General features: G+C 38.2%; 1 protein-coding gene across 2 annotated transcripts in view; it reads left to right on the forward strand.

The window, feature by feature from the left end:
* Positions 1-18,595, forward strand: part of AATF (apoptosis antagonizing transcription factor) — a 102,798-nt gene that overhangs the window by 43,819 nt on the left and 40,384 nt on the right. The window lies entirely within an intron of this gene.

Consider the following 18,595-nt stretch of genomic DNA (forward strand, 5'->3'; position numbering starts at 1 on the left):
GTCTTTAATTTATTTTTGTGCCTGTTCAAATCAGTTAAGTATGTATTGAGATTGTCTGCTACTTTTGATTATAATAATATCATAGTGCTTTGAAGACAGAAAGAACTGGTAGAAGTTCAGATATGGTTCTGTTCTCAATACTATCTCTTGACAGACATCCCCCAGTTCTTCTCTGACATTATTATCTCTTGGCGTGCTGCTCTTTTTAATGAAGCTAGTGAATGTTAAGATAGACTAAACATTTAAGCAGTTCTAAAGAATTAAAATAATTTCCTATAATCCTGGATCTCTCTTTTTCAAAATAATTTTTATTGTTATTCTATTACAGTTGTCCCGATTTTTCCCCTTTGCCCTCCTCCACCCCGCACCCCCCATTCCCATAGTCAATCCCCACACGGTTGTCCATGTCCGTGGGTCATTCATACACGTTCTTTATCTAAGTCCCTTCCCCTTCTTTCCACCATTATCCCCCTCTCCCTTCCCCTCTGGTCACTTTCAGTCTGTTCCATGTTGCCATGCTTCTGATTCTATTTTGCTCGTTAGTTTATTTTGTTCATTAGATTCCTCTAATAGGTGAGGTCATATGGTATTTGTCTTTCACTGACTTGTTTCCCTTAGCATAATATTATCCAGCTCCAGCCATGCTGTTGAAAGAGGTAGGAGTTCCTTTTTTCTTTCTGCTGCGTAGTATTCCATTGTGTAAATGTACCATAGTTTTTTGATCCATTCATTTACTGATAGGCACTTAGGCTATTTCTAGCACTTGACTCTTGTAAATAGCACTGCTATGAACACAGGGGTGTTTAAATTCTTTTGAATCAGTGATTCAGGATTCTTAGGGTTATATTCCCAGCAGTGGAATGTGGAATCGCTGGGTCAAAAGGCAGTTCCATTTTTAGTTTTCTGAGGAAACTCCATACTGTTTTCCACAGTGGCTGCACCAGTCTGCATTCCCACCAACAGTGCACTAGGGTTCCCTTTTCTCCACATCCTCTCCAGCACTTATTTGTTGATTTAGTAATGATGGCCGTTCTGACCAGTGTAAGGGGATTATCTCATTGTAGTTTTAATTTGCATCTTTCTGCTGGCTAGTTGTTGAGCATCTTTTCATATGTCTATGAGCCCTCTGTATGTGCTTCTTCGAGAAGTGTCCTTTGCCCACTTTTTAATTGGATTGTTTTTTCCCTGGTGTTGATTGTATGAGTTCTTTATATAATTTGGAGTTTAAACCCCTGTCCGATATATCATTGGCAAGTATGTTCTCCCATACAGTCGGTTCCCTTTTCATTTTGATGATAGTTTCCTTAGTCATGCAGAAACTTTTTGATTTGATATAATCCCATTTGTTTATTTTTTCCTTTATTTCCCTTGCCCTAGGTGATATATCAGTAAAAATATTACTATGTGGGATATCTGAAATTTTACCATGAAAACATATGGTGTCATCACTTAAGTCTTTAATTCTGGGTCTTTTGATAAGTCACACTTAATGAAATGTGCTTTAGGATGTACCCTTTCTAGTTCTGGAGAATTGAGGATGTTATTCAGTGATGATATACCAGTTTTTGTTGAACCATTATTTATCATGATAATGTTTTTCTCAGCTGAATTTTTAGTATGTTAGTTTTTTAAAAAGGTTTTATTTATTTATTTTTGGAGAAAAAAAGAGAGGAGAGAAACAGTGATGTGAGAGAGAAACATTGATCAGCTACCTCTTGTACACACCCCTACCAGAGACCAAAACCACAACCCAGGCATGTGTTCTGCCCAGGAATCAAACCAGGGACGTTTTACTTTGTGGGATGATGCCCAACCAACTGAGCTATACCGGTTAGGGCTGGTACAAGGGGGATCCCCCACAAAATGGATTTTATTTATAAAAAATTGTGTATTTATTCCCATATGTTTAAACTTCACTCACCTTCAAAGTACTCTCCATTTGATGCAATACACCTATCAAGATGTTTTTCCACTGCTCAGAAACAGTTTTTGAATTTGTTGATTTTGATGCCTTTTAGTGCTTCTGCCATTTCTTGTTTCAGCTCTTCCACATCACAAAATGTTTTCCTCTGAGGACATTTTTTATCCGAGGAAACAAAAAAAAGTCACTTGGAGTGAGATCGGGTGAATAGGGAGGGAATGCAGAGGTCATGCTGTTTTTGGTCAAAAACTGCTGAACTCTCAGCTCAGTGTGGGCAGGTGCACTCATAAATCACCCATAATGACAAGGGCAAACACGTTGAAAGAATGTTCAAAAAAATTCACTGAAGCCGAACATAGCCTCTCACAACAACGCCAGCTAGCGCACTGATACAGAAGAGTTCCTAGAACATTCACCTTGTGGGGGAATAGGTTCACGTTTTAGCCATAACAGCTGTATTATGTATATGGAATATGAAAGAAGGAACTTAGGAAAATTACACTGTAAACCCAGTTGAAAAAGCAGTTCTGTATTGCACATACTTCTGGTTTTGCCCTAAAAAGAAGAAACTTTATATTAGTCTTGCTATTCACTCTGTGATGTTCAGTAAAATTATTACCATAGTGAAGCTTAAAAGTAATGAGAGGAGAGAGGATTGGTGGGGCCTCAGGTGTTCCTAGTCAGAGGTCCTGATTCTTTTTTCCTTTTCTTCTCTTATTATATCCATTTGTCAGAAGAGTGGGGAACTCTGTTTTGTTCTAGAATGTCTAAGGAAGTACCTTATATAGGATATTAATAGGGTACAATTGTGTGAGATCATGGGAGGCAATCAAACATGAAAAATGTTCCAGTGTTCATTAATCGAAGTGTATATTCAATGGAAAGTGTATCATAAATTAAATAGGCTTAATAAAATAAACTGAAATTATCGGGGAGAAGTTGCTTCTACTGGCAGTCCTTAGTCTGAAAGATTTTTTTTTTTTTTTTGGCTTGCAGGTCTGTTTAAAAAGAAATAGCATTACTTGACTGGCCCTTCATCCCAATTAATAATTTTAACTTTGGTAAATTCTGATTTCAGAGTTATGACTCGTCACATCTTAGCTTTTCCCCTTGCTGGTTAATTGGGGTGCCGGGGTTAATCTAAATTAAAACTTAAACTAATAGAGGTCAGCAAGGCAGCTGAAACACCTGAGTGAAACAAATGGGGCTGCCAGACGCAACTTTATCTTGGCTGTTTCCCAAGAGAGAAGTGGCAGCAAATTGGAGTTGTTTCAGCCTTCTGTAAAGGTGAATGATGGGTGACACTTGTTAATGTACAGCATCTCCGGAAGCATTCCAGATTGCTTTGCCGCTGTACCAACTGCTGCCATCCATGCACAGTCAGTAGGAACTGGACCAGTTGCCAACATCTGGCAGCACAGCAAGGAATGGGTGCAAGTCTTGAAACCCCGCAGATTCTAAATATGGTGCTTAGAACTGTGCAGGCTTTAATCACTTACCACTCGTTGGCAGCAGGCTACGACAGCTTATCCTAGCCTCGTACATCACATCCCGACATCTGCTGAGCTGCAAGGCAGCTGCACATTCATTTTCTTTTCTTGCCTTTTCTCTTTGCCTCCTATTCCTGTTCTTCCCATTCCCCCCGACACCCCCCCTCCCACCATCCCTTCAGTTTTCCTCCCCCCCTCCCCAATATGCTTCTTGGGAGAGATGATCTGTAAAGATTACTGCTTCATTGTGTGCAAGTAATTGTGGTGATGCCAGGCCCTTGACAGACACAACGTAGCACCTGTTCTGCTGACCTGGTTAATTTCTTCTGTTGAGTGGGATTTGCCAGAGATTGGAGCTGAAGCCAATTCGATGATAAGGCTAAAGAAAATGGCTGTATGTTTTCTGTCACCTCCCAATTAAATTGGCTTCATAAAGTGCTTTCCTTTATTTGTCAGGGTAGTAAGCCTGAGCTAAGTGTTGCATTCAGAAGTGGTACACTGTATTACAATGGGCTGCTGAGTTTTCATTTGCGTTTTTTATTTTTTATTGTGGTTATATGGAAGAATGGGGGTGGTGAATATAAAACATCTCGGGTTTTATTTTTTTTTAAACCATACTTGAAGCCAGACTCTTTGGGTCTATGTTTTGTAAGGAAGAGATTATAGTCACATTGAATTTTAATGTTTCATTGTAGGGGTTTAAAGGCTTACATGGTTAATTCAGGTGTCACGAGGCTGTGTGAATGCCTTAACTACTGAGAATAATGTTTAGGATCAGAACACCTCCCCCCTCCGCCCCCACATATACACACACATGCATTGTCTTTGTGCCATAATGGGCCTTAAGTTACTACAACTTTAAAAATATGTCTGTATTGTTTAATAAAGGTGTATGTATATATGTATGTATGATCTAAGGAGGATCAGATATAAGAAGTAACATCCTTTTTGAGCTGAAAAGAACCTTACAAGAAGCTGATGCCCTGAAAAGTTAAGTAACTTCCTGGAAGTTATACAGTGAAGGGCAACTCCAGTACTTGATCTCAAGGCTTCTTAGATCAAGTCCAGTTCTTTTCATACCTTTGCTTCTTAAACATTTCATCCTTGAGCCATGAAAAGACTTCACTATAGTGTTGCAGTTTTCCGTTTATGAATAAATAAGCTTCATATTCTAGAACTGGAAGAAATATTATGTGTGTTAGAAAGTAACGTCTTTTCCTTAAAAGGTAAATGATTTATTGAACTCCTGTGTCTTAACAATCTAATGAAAAAAATTAGCTTTATAGTGTGTTACTGGTTTGTTTGGGAACCAGAGTTGCCAAACACTTGGAGTATGCCCAGGGGCGAAGATTTTCTGAGAGAAACTGTTCACCTGCCACAAGCAGTGCAGAGCTGCTCCTGGGTGGAATTGGTTTGCATTTGGCCCGTTCCTCGTCAAAGCTCATCCTGAAGACAATTTTACAAAACATGGAGGTTGTAAAGGGCCATGAAGGATGAGCCATTCAGAAATGTTTTCAGTATCTATTTTTCATTTGCATGATCCTATTTGCTACTTTTTAACATTAATTTAAAATATGTTGTCTAGATCACCATTTAAGGTCTTTCCTTCTTTTTTTGATTTGCTTTTTTAAATTTAAACTATCAGCTGATCTTTGACTTGAGAATCCTGAGTTCTTTTCTCTCTTTTTTTTTTTTTTTAAATTTTTTTTAGTTGTTCAAGTATGTGCCTGAGTTCTTAAAGAACTGATGAAGGGCTAACATTTACTGAACACTAGTTATATCCCAGCTCCTGGACTAATTGATAGGTACTTGACATACAGCTTTATTTAATTCTCACAAGATTTCCATTTTGAGATATGACCATACTTAGCAGTAACCTATAGAAAGTGACTGGTTTTATTCTTCTTATAGCCAAGAGTTCAAACTAGCTTCTTGTCACCTCATGAGGTATTTTGTTCTGAAAGGACTAATTGAGCTTAGATATTGACAGATCGATACCTGGATTTCTAAGGGTTCATTAGGATTTTGTATGTTGCTTCTCACTGTGTTCAGTTTTGATCTGGTTTGTCCTGTCACTTTGCATTTAACCAGGAGTGTCTAGAGAAAGGCATAATAGATTTTGCTCCTCCGATGACCACTTTGATGGGTTAAATTCCTCCCTTCGTTTGCCATCGGGACATGTCTGTAACCGACCTTGCCACATGCTGGGTTATTGTATCCCAGACATTTGATAATGCTATAAACAAGTAATTATTCATTCGGTGAACTATTAAAAGCTGATAATGTTAAGAAATAGAGAAGAGGTAAGCTTTCTGATAAGATGGTTTACCTTAATTAAATTGGTGGGTGATTAATATGGACAGTTGATGGGATTGGTGGTTTTAATTGTATACATTCAGGTCTTAGTGTGAATAAGAGATGTCTGAGGCTGTTGCTATGGTTCATGCTCATACAATGGGATATCCTTACCTTGGGCATGTATCCGCCCAGTGCTTTGGTTAAGGTTTATATGTTTTAAGCTTGATTTGAATCTGCTCCTTTTAATTAGTTGTTAGAAAAAGGTACCTCTGTTCAGAGTAGTATTTCATTTTTAGTTTTACTTTAAAATGTGCTATTGTTTGAAATGTGGATAGTATTTCTTAAATGTTTGGTAAAACTTATTACACATAGATCTTTATGGTGATTTTAGAGAGGACGTACAAATGAAATACATAAATTTGAAAACTGAAATACATAAGCTTGAAAATTGAAATTATGGTTAAAGATATAATAGAGAATTAATCAGGTCTTTTGAGGTATAGTAATAGTGTTTTTTTTAAAAACTCAAATCAAATATCAGTGTCGAATTAAACCCCAGTTTTAATAATTACAAGATTATTTTGCCTTCCATGTGTAAGAATTTTGAGATACATTCTGGTTTCTATGCTGCCATTGTCTCTCTGTCAATGGTTAGTCCCAAATATAACACCAGTATTGGCATCTGGTTGCCTGCATGGGCTCACTGTTGAGGCTGCACAGAACAGGAAGCCAAAAACCACATTTCAGATGCAAGGTCCAGAAATTACATCAAACAGCAGCATGGGGGAAGGTACACGCAACTGGCCCTCATTTCTCTCAGTTTCCTTGCTTTAAAAAAGAATGGAGCATGACTTTAGTACCAATACTTCATTGAAACAAAGGTAAAACCTCAGAACAAAGCCTGAAACACTGTATTTTAGGAGCCAGCTAGGAAAGAGGTACAAATTGACTTAGAACTGTTGAAGAAACATTTCAAACACAAGTGGTCATGGGAGTTTAGTAAGCAAATATGTAGCCAAAATTGTCTTTTCTGTACTAATAATCACAATGTCAGCTGGCTGAGTGTAAGTTAAATATGGGATCCCAGCAGTATTTTAGAATTTGACACTCCTCAAGAAATGGGGAGCACAACCTGTTCACTAAAGTAGGCATGATGTCTTATTAAATCATATTCAGTATATAGCTCCTTTAAAGTAAGTGATAGGGATGATGTTTCACATAGAAAGGGGACATTAATAAGCATCTTTTAAAAAGTGTGTGTATTGTGGATCTGGAATAGAATATAATGCTTTAAAGTTAGGTAGTATCTTTGAAGATTACCAAATCCAAACTGTCTTTTTACAAACCAGAGCCTAGAGGAGGTAAATGACCTGTGTAGGACCATTCCACTCAGTGGGTCAGGACACTGAAGCCCCAGTGTTCTTGCTCCCAGTTTGATTTTCTTTCCAGCACATTTTGCTGCCTTTTGATGTGACATGTTTAAAAATCCATGTGAGGGTTTCCTTTTCAGATTAATATCTGTTTAGGAAATTGGAAATCCAGTGTATCCATTTGCACTCTGACAAGTCACATGTATCACTTCTGTGCAATTACGAACTTCACTCAATTAACATTTATTATACCAGATGCTAGGCCTATAAAGGCTAATAAGACAAAATCAATGCCCAAGGAACTTGTGTCACCTAACAAGAGTAAGGTTCTCTGTAGCTTCGTATAGTCGTATAGCTCCTCTTTAAGAGTATGACGTTATTAAAATTTAAGTGGAGAAATAAGTGGTGAAAGAAGTCAGTCAGGTGGTTGATCTAAAAACATACGTGCACTTCTCTAGTGTAGTATTATCACAAATATGCCTCAAGCGTTTATTAGCATACTGGTATTTCCCTCAACATACACCTGATCTAATTCCTAAAGTCATTTCTTCACAGCCTGTAAAAGGCCCTGAGAGTTGCTATTAGATATAAATTTGGGTTAATATAAATGTTGTCACTGGCACGATAGAAGCCAGAATGAGATACCAGTATCCACTGAAACTTATTTCAGGGTAGAAAAGCCTTTGGGTACTTGAAAGGTCATTTGCTATGTCCTACTTTTTATATTTCTGAAAATTTCTGTAATAAAAATTTCAGGAGAGGAAAAAGCCCTCAGATTTCTTCCTTCCATTCATTCATTTATTCATTCAACAAATATTTGAGTGCCTACTGTGTATTTCTTGAGTAACTAGTGTTCCAGGCTGTGTTGTTTAATGCAGTAGCCACTAGCCACACATGTACCTATTTAAATTAATTAAAATAGAATAAAGGTATTTCAAATTTTCAGTCATACTAGCCACATTTCTAAATGCTAAGTAGCCACATATGTTAGTAGTGGATACTGTGTTGGACAGTGCAAATATAGAATATTCTGTCATCACAGAATTTTCCACTGGAGCTGCGTTAGGGGCTAGAACAAAGCAAAGTTTTGCCCTTGTGAGCTTTATTCTAGCTTAGAGATAGGATGAAACTGGGGACTACATCGTGATACTGCAGTAGAAAATGATAAAACTGAGTCTAGGGTAAGGATTTTATCCTAGGGTTACGGTTTTTATCTAGGATGTTCAGGGGGATAAGGTGATATTTGAGCAGACACCTGAAGGAAGTGGATAGCAGAGCCATGCAGGTGTCTGGGGGAATAGTGTGGGGACAGAGGGAATGGCAAGCCCAGCTGAGGCTAGCATGTTTGGGAAAATCGGGGAGGCTGGTATCACTGAGGTGGAGTTTGCAAGAAAGAGTGATAGGAGAGGTCAGAGAGGTAGTGGGAGGCCAGTCCCTGAAGGGCCTTGTAGGCCACTGTGAGGCTTTTTGGCTTTTACTGTGACTGAGATGGGAGACCACTGGAGGGTTTTAAAGAGAGAAGTAACATGAGTAGTAATATTTTAAAAGAATCACTCTGATGGCTGTGTTAAAAATAAATGATAGGGAGACAAGGTGACATGCAGGAAAACAGAAGCCTCTAGGGATAATTCAGGTAAGAGGTGGGCATAGCTGGGACTAGACTGGTCTCAGGGGGAGTGCTGAGAGGTGCTTGGATTCCAAATTTATGTTGAGGGTTGAACTGGCAGGGTTTGCTCGTGGATTGCATGAGGGGTGTGGAAAGAGAGGAGTCTAGGACAACTGGAAAGTTTTTGGTCTGAGCAGTTGAAAGGATGAAGTTGAGATTTGTTGAGATGGGGGAAAATGGTGAGAGAAGCTACTTTGGAGGAGAAACCTGGAACTCAATTTTGGTTATATTAAGGGTTTTTACTCCATGTGTATCTGTATTGGCTTTAATTATTTTGATTCCAAAAATTGGTTAAGTTTAAAATACCTCTGAAACACTCATACGGAGCTGCTGAAGAGATAATTATTATATAATCTTGGAGTTCATGGGAAGGTCTGGGCTGAAGATGTGAATCTGAGGGCCATCAGCATATAGATTGTATTTAATGTCATGAGACTGAATGAGATCACCTACGGAATGAAGGTGGAGAGAAAAAGAGAAGAGACTCAAAGCTTGAATCCTGGGACATTCAGACAGTTAGCAGTTGGGGAGAAGAGGAGCCAGCACAGGAAACTGAGGAACAATCAGTGAGGTAGAAGAGACAAAAGGAATAGTGATTTCCTAGGTTCCATGTAGAAGTGTTTCAGGAAGGATGAAATCTAGTATTATTCTCATACTAAAGCCAGAAAAAATATCACAAGGAAAGAAAATGACAGATCAATCTCTTATGAATATACATGCAAAAGTCAGCAAACTACTAGCAAACTCAATCCAGCAACACATAAAAGCAATTATACACTGTGACCAGGTGGGATTTAGTGCAGGAATGTGAGGTTGGTTTAACAAACATCAGTCAGTGTAATATACCATATTGATAGAATAAGGACAAAAACCACATGATACCTCAATAGGTGCAGAAAAAAATATTTAACATCCTTTCATGATAAAAACACAACACATCAGGGATAGAAGGGAACTTCCTAACCTGGTAAAGAATGTCTATGAAAACCTACAAGTAACATCCTACTCAGTGGTGAAAGACAATGCTTTTCCTTAAGATTAAGAACAAGGCAAGGATATCTGCTCTTGCCACAGACTATTCACTATTGTACTGGAGGTTCTAACTAAGGTAGTTAAAAAAGATACAGAAATAAAAGGCATACACTTGGGAAAGGAAGAAGTAAAGCTGTCTCTTATTTGCAGGTGGCATGATCCTATATATAGAAAATCCCAAAGAAGCCACCAAAAGGTACTAGATTTTAAAAACAAGTTCAATGGAGTTGAGGATACAAGATGAACACACAAATATTAGTTGTGTTTCTGTACGCAAGCAGTGAGTGATCTGAAAAGGAAATTAAGAAAATTATTTTATTTATAATAGCACCCAAAAGAATAAAATACCAAGGAACTGAACGACTTGTACTCCAAAAACTATAAACATTGCTGAAATAAACTTTAAAACATAAATATATGGAAAGCCATCCCATGTTCGTGGATTAGAAGATGGCAGTACTCCCCCAATTGACTTATAGATTCAGCACATCTCTGTCAAAACCCCAGCTGCCTTTTTGCACAAATTGACAAATTTATTGATCCTAAAATTCATATAGAAATGCACAGGATCCAGAATAGCTGAAGCAGTCTTGAAAAGAACAGAGTTGTAGAGCACTCATACTTCCTAATTTCAAGACTTACCACAAAGCTCCTAATAATCAAGATATGGTACTGGTATAAGGTTAGATATATAGATCAATGGAATACAATTGAGAGTCCAGAAATAAACCCTTACTTTTATGGTCAAATGATTTTCGACAGGGTCACCAAGACAATTCAGTTGGGGAGAGAGCAGTCTTTCAATAAATAGTGCTAGGATGACATGCAAAAGAATGAAGTTAGAGCCCTCCCTCACATCTACACAAAAAGTTAACTTGGAATGGATCATACACCTAAATATAAGATCCAGAACTGTGAAACTGTTAGAAGAAGAATAGGAGTAAATCTTCATGACCTTGGGGTAGGCAGTAGCTTCTTAGATGTGACAACAAAAGCAGAAATGACAAAAAAAAAATCCCACAAAACCTTTTGTTCTATAAAGGTGACCATTAGGAAAATAAAAAAATCCCACAAAATGGGAGAAAGTATTTACAAATCATATATCAGATAAGGGGCTGGTATTTAGAATACATACAGAACTTTTACAACTCAATAATAAAAGACAAATAACCCAATAAAAATGACAAAGGAATAAACATTTCTCTAAAAAATATATTTAAATGACCAGTAAGCACTGGAAAATATGCTCAACATCATTAGTCTTTAGGGAAATGCAAGTCAAAATCAAAATGAATGCCACTTTACACCACTAGGAAGGCTATGATCAAAAAGAAATGATAACAAGTACTGGGGAGGACATGGAGATTTGAAATTCGCATATTTTCTGGTGGGAATGCAAACTGGTACAGCCCCATGGAAAACAGTTTGGCAGTTCCCCAAACATTAAACGTAGATTACCATCTGATCCAGCAATTCCACTCTTAGGTGTATACCCAAGAAAAATGAAAGCGTATGTTCACACAAAAACTTGCATGTGAGTATTTGCAATATTATTCTTATGAGCCACAAAGGAAACAGCCCAAATGTTCCTCAACTGATAAATGGATAAACAAAATGTGGTGTATCCATACAATAGAATATTATTTAATCATAAAGGAAAATGAAGTACCCATACTTACCACAACATGGATAAACCTTGAAAACATTATGTTAAGTGAAGAAGCTATTCACAAAGAGCATGTATTATATGATTCCATTTATTTGTAATGTCCAGAATAAGCACATTTGTAGAGATAGGAAGTAGATTAGGGGATAACCACTAATGAGTAATGGGTTTCTTTTGGGAATGACGAGGATATTCTAAAACTGATTGTAGCGATGGTTACACAATTCTGTGCATATACAAAATCTTGAATTGTACAACTTAAATTGGTAAGTTATATGGTATGTGATTGATATCTAAGTGAAGATTTTTTTATTTCTCGCCCAAGGATATTTTTTTATTATTAATTTGCTAGAGAACAAGACAGACAAGACATCTATGTGAGAGAGACACATCAATCAGTTGCCTCCCATACCCACAACCTTTTGGTGCATCTTTTCCAGAGCTTACTGATCATTTAAAATTTTTTTTTTTGAGAAATGTTTATTCTTTTGTCAGTTTTTATTGGGTTATTTATCTTTTATTATTGAGTTGTAAGGGTTCTAGGGGAGAGAGAGAGAGAGAGAGAAACATGGGTCAGTTGCCTCCTATACATGCCACCTTTTGATGATGTTCCAACCAACTGAGCAACCCTGCTAGGGCTTTTTTTGTTTTTTAAAGAAGAGAGAGAAATACTATGTTAAATGTTGTGGACAGATCATGTAAGATAAGGACTGGGAATGGAACACTTGTGTTAGCAACTTGGAAGACATTGGTGACTTTAACAAAAACTGTTTTGGTAGAGTGATGGAATGGGTTCAAGAAAGAATGGAAAGAGCCTTGACTGACATGGGTCAGTTGGTTGAGCGTCATCCTGCAAAGAGGTCACTGGTTCGATTCCTGGTCAGGGCACGTGCCTGGGTTGCGGGTTTGGTCCCTGGTTGAGGGCATGTGCGAGAGGCAACTCTGATCAGTGTTTCCCTCACACATTGATGTTTCTCTCCATCTCTTTCTCCCTCTCTCTGAAAACAAATAAACAAAATCTTTTAAAATTTTGAAAAAAGAATAGAAGGAGAAAATTGGAGATAGTATATAACAACTCTCAAAGAAATTTGCTATAAAGGGAATAGCAAAATGGGGCAGCAGATGGAAGGGGAAGTAGAGGATTGGGAGAGTTTTTTTTGTTTCGTTTTAAGATAGGAGACATATTCTGTACACTGTTTTTATGCTGATAGAAATCATCCAGGAGAGAGGAGGAAATGGGTGTTCCCGGGAAGAGTGAGGATTGCTGGTGCATACACAAGTAGAGAGGGGTTGGGCTGATGGATAGCAGGTATCAGAGGGAAGGCACAGTATGTGGGTAAAGTTGCAAGTAGATAAGGGATGAAAGCATGTAAAAGTTCTCATCTGAGTGCTTTCATTTTACTTGGTTTGATTTGATTTGATCTTATGAATTAAGAAGCCAAGAGTGAGAAGTGGGAGAAATTGGAGGTTTGAGAAAAGAAAGGGTATGGAAAAGTCATCTAAGAGGGTGGGGGGAGGAGTGGATGAGGAAATTGTAGTAGAATTGTCAGCTGGCACCAAAGACCCACAAAAGGTAGTGCTAAAGTCAGCGAGACCAGTTCACTCCATCTTGGCTCCTTTAGCCAGTTCAGCTATGTGGATGCAGATACTAAGATTTAACATGGGGTTTTGCCAAGGAATTCCTTATCCTGCAATTCTGAAATTTAAAAAAGTTCTGGAAACTCAGTTTTTGGTTTGTTTTGGTTTGGCAAACCATTGTGGCAACATCTGATCTGAATGAACATGAAGCTATAGAAACCTGTAAGGCTTTATTTATCCCATTTAATGGAAATAATCAAGTATTTTGCTACAGACATATTAATGTGTTTGACTTTGGGGTACAGCCCCAGGCTCTGCTAGAGTATTTATAGTATATCCTGAACATTCTGAATTCCAAGACTCATCAGTCCCCAAGGTATTGTGGACAGCATGGAGGGGAGTTAAGGACGTATTCTAGGAGCGATCATCCTGATGAACTATGAGGTTGCATCTACCTGAGTAAGGAGGGAGTGAGCACGTGAGGAGAGGAGCAGGGATGCTGAAAAGGTGGCAGGATCGATGGATTATTGATCCTGGTGGGACTGAAGAATTATTGGAGTCTGAATGCTAGAGGGAGAATGCTAGAAAACTGGCTGAGGGTTGTTTCAGCTGGGCTTTTTGTCCTTAAAGGACATAATTACTGAATGTAAGTTTGTACTGCCCTTTCAGTTTCTTTCAGGTGAATCCTTTTTAGTAACACTGTCTCTGGTTCTGAATGACATCCTCTTCCTTCTGTTAATACAAATGATATATTGTGTGGTGTCATTAGGGGAAACATTGCCAAAGAATGCCTGAAATAGTCTTGCTTGAGCTGATGTCCCAGAGAATGCATAACCCCTCTCCCCACCTTTATTATCGATAGAAGAAGAAGAAAAGATGCACACCAGGACATCTGCCTGGTGACTAGGGGACAGAATACTGGAAATGGGGACTGTTGGAAATTCTAAAAAAAAATAGCACGTCCTGTGTATTGTTACTTTTGGTATGGATTGGGAAGAATGGCTTAATGGTTACTTCTTCCTTGTAAAATTCATTTTATTTGTAGGAAAAAGCAGATTAGCAAAAAGAACTTCCTTAGCATTTGCTTTACCCAGTTCTTACTGTCTTCACACATCAAATCCTGATACTGATAGTGATTTACTTACACTTGTAGTTAATAATTAGATATTGGGAGACGCTATATGTCATGCCTAATGGAATATATGGGGTCTGATGAGAAGGTTTTCTGTTTTGACTAATAAATTTTAATCCAAATGGCCAGCCCCAGTGAAATATTATGGCCTTTGAAATATTTTAGAACTTATACTGAAAAAACAGTGTTACTTTATTCAGTGAATAAATTTATCATCCCTTCCAAACCACAGGCCTTAGCTCTAGCTTCGGAGGGGAGGCTGAATCAGACAGTGGAAAAACTAATCAAATCCTTAAAGACTAAGGGCAGTGAGGCAGTGAGACTGACTTTTTCAGTGGTAGCCTCTAGCGCTACATTTTCTTAGTTTAGTAACCAAACGTAGGTTATTTGTAACTTCACTATTAAGATATACTTGGATTTTATTCACACATCCTGATTTCCTTCCATTCTTCGCTATATTATTTTTCTTGTAAATATTGTACTTGCCATCGCAGAAGTTGATACTTTTCATCCTTGGTAACAAAATCTGTAAGACTGCTTACTACTTAACTCTTTGGTTGTAGAAATATTATTGAGTAATCGCACTGTGCAAGGCAGTGTGCAGAGTTCTGTCCGAGGCAAGAATTTGAGTCAGACTATACTCTGCCCTCTAGAAGCTTACAGCCAAGCAAAAGAAATGACATAAACATAAACAACCAGAAGGCTTGGTGAGGGTGTATTAAATTAAAGAACTTAGACGAGAGAGAAATGAATAACAGTTTGAGAGAATTCGAGAATGCTGTGAGGAGGAGGACATGGCGTTTGTTCTAGGTCTTCGAAGGATAGATAGGTTTGAGAGAAGGGGAGACTGAGGTTGGGAGGCCTCTAGGTTGAGGGAGCTGTGTGGTCAGAGTATGGTGGGGGAGCAGCAGGCCGTTGAATGGGAGCAGCAGTTAGTTGTTCAGATAGAGTAAGTTGATAATGAAGAACATGATCCAGTTTGGAAAAATTCTGCAAATGACAGCATACTTTTCAAGTGTTGACTTAACTATTTTTGTGAATTTTCTGTACTTTTTATATTTTTCTTTCATTCTGCTTTTCCTTCATTTCATATCTTATTTGTTATCTGCCATTGAAAATCAGTAGAAAGGAAATTGAATTGTTGTACTTGTTCACTGTTAGCCACTGTGGTGATTTACTATGGAAAGTGTTGGATTTTTTTTTTTTTGTCCTAAATGGGTCTTGGGATTATGAGTATTGTCTGATATTGACAATATTTCTATTACTAGAGTATTTACATTTTGCTAAATGCTTTACTTTACAATCTTTTAAAATCTCCAATCAACTTTATTAGGTACAATTATTAGCACTTTATGGGTGAGGAAGCTGAGTCTCAAAGGTGACAAAAACTTGTCCCAAATTACACAGCTAGTAAGGGGCATAGCTGGATTCAAAACTCAGCTACGTCAGACTCCAGAGCCAAAGGCATTACTCTGACTCATTGGCAGATATTCACGGTTATATTGAACGGTGTAGCACATACATACATACATGTAATTGAAAACTCATATCTGGAAGCATTAGATCTTAGGAAATGGGAGATGGGCACCTGCAACTGGGATTTGATAAACCTATTTCAGAGATAAAATATTTTTTAATTAATTAATTAATTTAGAAACATTTTAATTTATTTTTTAGAGAGAGGGGATGGGAGAGAGAAAAAAAGAGACAGAAACATTAATATGTGGTTGCCTCTTACATGGTCCCCACTGGGGACCTGGCCTGCAACCCAGGCATGTGCCCTGACTGGGAATCAAACCAGCAACCCTGTGGTTCACAGGCTGCTGTCAATCCACTGAGCTACACCAGCCAGGGCAGATAAAATACATTTAAACAGAAAACACTATATTGAAATTCATGCAGATCATTACTACAAAAATGTCAAGACACCTTTCTCACAGTAAAAGGACCAACTCAAAGATACTGTAGAAAGGACCAGGATATTGGGGTGTGGTTAGAGGAAGTGTGGATGATCTGTTCTTTCTCTTCTTTCCCTGAGAAGAACCAACTTTTTCCTTTGGGAAATGACCCCCAAGGGGGAGGATAGATCTACATTATTTTAACAGTAAAGGAACAAGAACTTTTCATATATTTTCTTTCATTTGGATTAAATAGTTTTTGTTTTTATTTTTTAAATTCAGGTACTCTTGGCATGGTTTAAAAAAAGAAGTAATTCTCACCCACTTAAACCAAACCACCCAGTTCTCTAGGCTCTGTCTTACGACATGTTAGAATGTTGTTTGGGGAGGAGGAACTACTGGTAATGGTAATGACAAAAACAAGTAGGTTTCCCAGTTGCTTAGGTGGATAGTTGTTCCCTGGATTAGAGTCAGGGTATCATATAATATAATTCCTTTTGTTTAAAAGACAACGACAAGGACTGTGTGTGTGACAAAGTAAGGAAAAATTATCTTTTTTCCCCGAAATAATTTTTCCCCTCTGTGTACGTATTTATTGAGCTCCTTCAGTGGGCCAGTGTTGGAGAATGGAATGATGAGCACAGTCAAATACACTCTCTGCTGTCTGTGAAGCACACAGCTAGCCAGCAAAAGAAGTAGACATTAATCAGGTAATTCACTAATAAGATGTAAATTAAGTACAAGAAACACATAGGGTGTATGTAAGTAGAAGGGCGCATATAAGTAAGGTTTCCCTGAGGAAGAGATGAGTAAGCTGAGACTTATCAAATGAGTAGAGAAGGAGTGGGATGTAAGCAGGTGAGTGGTTAGGGACGCACGTTCCGCGCAGTGCACGTGCTGAAAATGGCTCTGTGGTGGGAGTGAGCCTGGGAGCTTTTCAGGTACAGAGGAAGTGCGGGTGGGACTGGACTGGGGCAGTGGAAGGCTAGGCTGGAGAGGTAGGTAAGGGGTCAGACTGTGTTGGGCCTTTAGGCTGTAATAGGAATTTTATCTTCTTGCACATTTGCATTTTGAAAATATTACCCTGACTATAATGAGGAAAGCAAAATGGAGGAGGGGCAAGAACACAGTATAATTTTACTAAGAAAATTATACTAATACAAGGTGAAACCATGTCTGTTTTATTCTTCGTTTTCCCCTAGTGTACTCAATAAGTATTTATGGCATGAATGAAGAAAATAATAGCCTGTACTAGGTGGAGGCAGTGGAGATAGAGAAAAATGTACAGATTCATGAATTAGTGGATCACATATAAAAGACTTGGAGGTAGATTAGATATTGAACGTAGGGGAAAAGGAATTCCAGGGATAACACTTAGGTCATTAAGCCTTGAAAACAGAATGAAATTCTTGGGGAAAGCTTATGGAATGAGAAGAAAAGAAAGCTTGGAACTGACCCTTGAGGAATGTTAGCGTTTACTCTTTGGGCAGAAGAGCTGGCTGCATATGGAGTAAAATCAAAGAGGTGCCTCAAGATTCCAGGGACAGAGTGTTTTAGGCAGGGGAGAATGTCCAGTGTCCCTGGCTGCTTCAAGAAGCCTGTAAGATGAGTAATGACAGATGTCATTAGGTGTGGAGACCTTCAGTTCTTGGCGTGAGTTGTTTTCAGTGGAACAAGGGGATGGAAACATTATGGAGGTGTAGAGTTGGTTGAGGAATGAGGTGGCGATATGGAAAGGAAAGAGAAAAAAGTTACCTATGGGGAATGGGTCATTCTGTGGCAATTTTATACTAAAGACATGTATAGTAATTCCTTCCTGGCTATTTGAAATTATAGTATATGCGGATTTATTTTTTGTATACTTCAAATAAAGTATATAGAAATTGCATGTGACTCCTTTTTGGGATAATTTGAAAGACTGGCGAGCCAAGGACAAAAAAGAAAAATGGTGATAAAGCAGGAGGCAGAGCAGAAATAGATGTGCTTTCACTGAGAATCCTTGTGGGAAATAGAGAAGCTGAGGGAAGAGTAAACCCAAGCCTTGAGAGTCTGCTTTTTGTTGTCTTGCAATGACAGAGGGACAGAAACACATGCAAGGGGACTTGACTTTACTTCTTACACGTGCTCTCTGTGTATTGGGGAAGGAGTTTGAAAAATCTTGACTCAGCAGGGTTATGTTAAGTTAAACAGAGGGTTTGCCTTAAAGCATTTTCCCCAAGCATCTGTGGTGATGAGCCATGGAAGCCCAAGAGGTAAGAATCAATAACTATGGGTCACATATTCAGAAAGCGAGGGAATATGTGTCCATAAAACTAAATGCCTTAAAAATCACCTGGCTTTTAGACAATGGTGTCAAAACAATTCAAAGAATAGTCTGTCGGCAAATGGTGCAATGGGATATCCACATGCAAAAGAATGAGGTTGGACCCCTACCTCGCACCATACACAGAAGTTAACTCTAAATGGATTATAGGTCTAAATATAAAAGCTAAAACTATAAACCTCTTAGAAGAAAACAGGAGTAAATCTTTAGGAGCCTGGGTT

Source organism: Phyllostomus discolor, chromosome 8 (genome assembly GCF_004126475.2).
Source record: "Phyllostomus discolor isolate MPI-MPIP mPhyDis1 chromosome 8, mPhyDis1.pri.v3, whole genome shotgun sequence".
In the NCBI taxonomy this organism is placed as follows: domain Eukaryota; kingdom Metazoa; phylum Chordata; class Mammalia; order Chiroptera; family Phyllostomidae; genus Phyllostomus; species Phyllostomus discolor.